Source organism: Urocitellus parryii, chromosome 15, assembly GCF_045843805.1.
Source record: "Urocitellus parryii isolate mUroPar1 chromosome 15, mUroPar1.hap1, whole genome shotgun sequence".
In the NCBI taxonomy this organism is placed as follows: Eukaryota; Metazoa; Chordata; class Mammalia; order Rodentia; family Sciuridae; genus Urocitellus; species Urocitellus parryii.
In genome coordinates this window covers 6,151,351-6,156,256 of record NC_135545.1, presented here as the reverse complement: position 1 = coordinate 6,156,256, position 4,906 = coordinate 6,151,351, and the positions used below count along the sequence as shown (strand labels likewise).

Sequence of the window (4,906 nt, the reverse complement as noted above, 5' to 3'; positions counted from 1 at the left end):
TACTTTCTCCCTAGAATTGGAGCTACTGGGTCAAATGGACTAAGTGAGGTTTTCAATTCATGTGGCCAAACCACCTTCCAGAAAGACTGTACAAATTTACTGCTCCAGGGTTTGAGAGTGCTGGTCTCACTGTGTTTCCACAGCACGGAGGGTTTTTGTTTTGTTTTCTTACTTCTTTGGGTTTTAGATCCTTGCTATTTTGACAGGTTTATAAACATGGTGCATTGTGGAGGTTTTATTATGTCTTTAAGGAAAGAAAGTCAGCTATGACTTTACAGGCCATCCACGTCCTTATCTCCGCAAGCTTTCTGTTCAGAGCACGCGGTGATGTATTCACTCTTGGTGTCGCGTTAGCGATACCTTTTCATGGTCTCTTTTATCCAACTGGTAAACTTGCAGACTTGGGTGTAGACACCTGGGTCATTGGGTTGGCCACAAGGGAAAGTTCCCCAGGACACTATACCTTGCAGGGTACCTTTGCACACCAATGGTCCTCCTGAGTCACCCTGGAGGGAACAAAGGAGGGAAAATGGATTAGCTTTGGATTCAGATCAAAGCCCCCTAGAGTCCTAACTCAGTCTTCTACACCAGCTCAGGTCTTTGTCTTGCCAGACCATTGGCTTCCACTCTGGCCAATGAGAAGAGACTCATCTCTGTGAACCAATGGGAGAGCAGGAATTAGTACCCTAGCAGAATGGACAGACCTGGGTTTGAGCCTGGCCAACGCAGCCAATCTCAGGAAGGGAGCGGGGCTTCCAAGGATGCGTAGGCCATTAATTTTCCCATACAAGGTGAACGATAAGGACTTTTCCAAGCCAGTGGGCAGAGGAGCATTTCTCCAGGGGAATGATGTATGACCCCTCCTGCATGAAGTGGGCCAGGAATTCCAGGACAGCAACAGGGGAGCTTTAAACCAAGCGTGGGACCCTCTGAGTGTGAGATTCAGGGTCCCTACACAGCTTGTGCCTTCACGAAGCCAGCCTCCAACAGAGGAGGGAAGGATGCCCACTCTGTCCAGAACATGCTCTTGTCCTTCCTCGTTCCTAATAACACTGTTCCACCTCCCCTGGGGGCTGAAAGGGAGGAGTCATGGGCAGGTGGGGACCAAGCCTGCCCAACACAGAGACAACTAAGAGAAAGAATGAAGTTGGGCATAAAGAGAGAGATGCGGGGAAATGTTCAGAGACAGAGGGTGGTGACAACAGATGAGGAAGAGGGGACAGGATCAGGACAAGGGTCAGGCAAGTGAGGAATTAGCATCAGGCGTAAAATCTCAGTAATCACAGTAAATAATGCTTTAAGATAATACTTTCAAGATCAAATGTAAGTCAAAAAACTACCACCTGGATGACACAATAGCAAATTTTAAATAATAACAGCTTCAGTCCCAGGCTGTGCTGAACCAGGCTGGTGCCTGAAGCAAAAGGACATTCAATAAAACGAATCCACTTTTCATTTAAAATTGTGACACTCTGTTCTTTGTGGGCTTTCTGCATGAATAATATTAAAAATGTGTTGCTTAGAATATGATTCATCTTAATCACTGAGTTCTTGGTGCCTGAGGCTGCTGAGTGGCCCCATCCATCTTTTTCAGTCCCATTGAACTCTGCACATGCCCAGGGTCACAGCAGCCCTTGGGTGGGGTCCTGCCCCTGACCTGGCAGAGAGGAGGGGTAGAGAGAGCTGAGGACCCCAGGCCTGCAGAGACGGCAAGGGCAGGTTCAGAGCTGAGAGGAGGCAGGCAGGGCGGCAGCTGGAGGGGGGGTGCTCACGTTGCAGGTGTTGGTCTTGGAGTCAGGGACACCAGCACACAGCATGGTTTTCCCCAGGAGGTCCTTGTAAACCTTCTTGCAGTCCTTGGAGGAGATGAGCTGGACATCACTGCACATGAGCGCTGCTGGAAAGGTCACTGCAGGGAAGGGGACAGTGTCAGTCAGAGGCGTGGGTGCCCGGGCTGCTGGTGCTGATGGGGAGAGGATGGGGCCAGAGTACCCGAAGGGCCAAGGCCAGGCTCCCAGATCTGAGGGAGGGGGCTGGGCTGGACCCCGGGTCTGAGGGAGGAGGCTGGGCCTGGACCCCTGGGTCTGAGGGAGGAGGCTGGGTCTGGACCCTGGGTCTGAGGGGGGAGGCTGGGCCTGGACCCTGGGTCTGAGGGAGGAGACTGGGCCTGGACCCTGGGTCTGAGGGGGGAGGCTGGGCCTGGGACCCTGGGTCTGAGGGAGGAGGGCTGGGCCTGGACCCTGGGTCTGAGGGAGGGAGGCTGGGCCTGGACCCTGGTTCTAAGGGAGGAAGCTGGGCCTGGACCCTGGGTCTGAGGGAGGAGGCAGGGCCTGGACCCCGGGTCTGAGGGGGGAGGCTGGGCCTGGACCCTGGGTCTGAGGGAGGAGGCTGGTCCTGGACCCCTGGGTCTGAGGTAGGAGGCTGGGTCTGGACCCCTGGGTCTGAGGGAGGAGGCTGGGCCTGGACCCTGGGTCTGAGGGAGGAGGCTGGGCCTGGACCCTGGGTCTGAGGGAGGAGGCTGGGCCTGGACCCTGGGTCTGAGGGAGGAGGCTGGGCCTGGACCCTGGGTCTGAGGGAGGAGGCTGGGCCTGGACCCTGGGTCTGAGGGAGGAGGCTGGGGCTGGCCCCTGGTCTGAGGGAGGGGGCTGGGCCTGGACCCTGGGTCTGAGGGAGGAGGCTGGGCCTGGACCCTGGGTCTGAGGGAGGAGGCTGGGCCTGGACCCCTGGGTCTGAGGGGGGAGGCTGGGGGCTGGCCCCTGGGTCTGAGGGAGGAGGCGGGGCCTGAGCTCCTGTCCCTGAGGCAGCCTCACCGTCAGGGCTGGTGGTGGTGCCCCAGCCAGAGACAGTGCATGTGGTGCCCGGGGGTTCGCAGCTGGAGGGCAGGTCGACCTTCTTCACTTTCGACGACAGCCTGGCCCGGCTGTTCAGCCTCACAAGCATGAGGTCGTTGGCGTGGGTCTTGGTGGAGTAGCCAGGGTGTCGGAAGGACTTTGAGGCCCTGATCTTCTGGGCACTCTTGTCCCCCAGCCGATCGCTGCCCAAGTGCACGTGTACTCACTGGGAGAAGGAAGTGACATTCAGAGACCTGACAGAGGGAAAGGGACAGGGACCCAGAGAGGGGTGGAGGCCTGGCTGCCCATCCCCCCGTCCCCGCCCCCCCCCCCCCCCCCGCCGGCCGCGCCCGGGGCCACCTGCCTCATCCTGCAGTGGGCGGCGGTGAGCACCCAGCGCTCGTCCAGCAGCACGCCCCCGCAGTGCAGCTGGCTGTTCTTGAGCAGGGCCACCTGCCACGGGTGGGAGCCTCTTTCACACGGGAAGCCATCGATGATCTTGTCCCCACTCTTGTCACCCTGATCTGAGGAGAAACGTGGAGACACGTGCGTGAACGGCAGCAGAGGGGGCGCGGCGGCCGCCGGGACGCAGGGCGGGGATGGAGACCCCGGGAAACGCACCGCGGATGGGAGGACATTCTCAAAGCCCGCGGGAGCGTCTCATCCCAGGCCGAGAGGATGAAGAGACGCTGAGGGGAGGAGACAGGGCCCTGGGCAGGCAGGGGCCCCTGGAGTTGGGAGGAAGCCAGGCAGCCCCCCAGGGGAGGAAGATGCCCGGGAGGAGGGAGCGCCGACCCAGGATTGCTTGGAGAGTTCAGGGGGGGACGCGGGGAAGGGCCTCACCATCTTGTCCAGCAGTCCCCAGGGCTAAGGACAGCAGTAGAATTAGCAAGGACGGGAGAAGGGATCCCTCCATGGTGCCTCTCAGGGACTGCCAGATGAGGACTGGCCCCTGCTGGATCTGAGAAGGGGAGAGAGTTCAGGACACAGGAGTTCAGCTCAACTCTAACTCTCAGGCCCAGGAGTCCAGCCTCCTCCCTCAGACCCAGGGTCCAGGCCCAGCCCCCTCCCTCAGACCCAGGGTCCAGACCCAGCCTCCTCCTTCACATCCAGGGGTCCAGGCCCAGCCTCCTCCCTCAGACCCAGGGTCCAGGCCCAGCCTCCTCCCTCAGACCCAGGGTCCAGGCCCAGCCTCCTCCCTCAGACACAGGGGTCCAGGCCCAGCCTCCTCCCTCAGACACAGGGGTCCAGGCCCAGCCTCCTCCCTCAGACCCAGGGTCCAGGCCCAGGAGTCCAGCCTCCTCCCTCAGACACAGGTGTCCAGGCCCAGCCTCCTCCCTCAGACCCAGGGGTCCAGGCCCAGCCTCCTCCCTCAGACCCGGGGGTCCAGGCCCAGCCTCCTCCCTCAGACCCGGGGTCCAGGCCCAGCCTCCTCCCTCAGACCCAGGGGTCCAGGCCCAGCCTCCTCCCTCAGACCCGGGGGTCCAGGCCCAGCCTCCTCCCTCAGACCCAGGGTCCAGGCCCAGCCTCCTCCCTCAGACCCAGGGTCCAGGCTCAGCCTCCTCCCTCAGACCCAGGGTCCAGGCCCAGCCTCCTCCCTCAGACCCAGGGGTCCAGGCCCAGCCTCCTCCCTCAGACCCAGGTCCAGGCCCAGCCTCCTCCTTCAGACTAGGGGTTCAGGCTCCAGCCCTCCCCTCTCAATCCCAGGAGCCCAGACCCAGCCTCCTCCTTCAGACCCAGAGGCCCAGGGCCCACTATCCTCCCTCAGACATCCCTCATACCCAGGGCTCCAGTCCCAGCCTCCTCCCTCAGACCCCGAAGTCCAGGTCCCCTGGCCCTTACAGGCTCAGGTATGCAGGCTCCCATCCTCTCCCACCCTGTGAACCTGTAAGTGGGAATCCTCAGTCTCTTTCCAAGTTGCAGGCCTCCAGCCCCGTGGCACCTGGAGTCAGCCGGTCTGGCCAGCATTACTGCCTCGCCCCCACACAACCTCCTTGATAAGGTCCCTTCTCACCTTTAGAAGGTTGATCTGATCTCAGCTCTGGCCTCTGTTGGGAACCAAGTGTCGGCAGCCC

The 4,906-nt window shown here is 60.6% G+C and overlaps 1 pseudogene; it reads right to left on the bottom strand.

The window, feature by feature from the left end:
- Positions 1–350: 350 nt before the first annotated feature.
- Positions 351–3,747, bottom strand: LOC144250378 (kallikrein-7-like; annotated as a pseudogene).
- Positions 3,748–4,906: the final 1,159 nt, after the last annotated feature.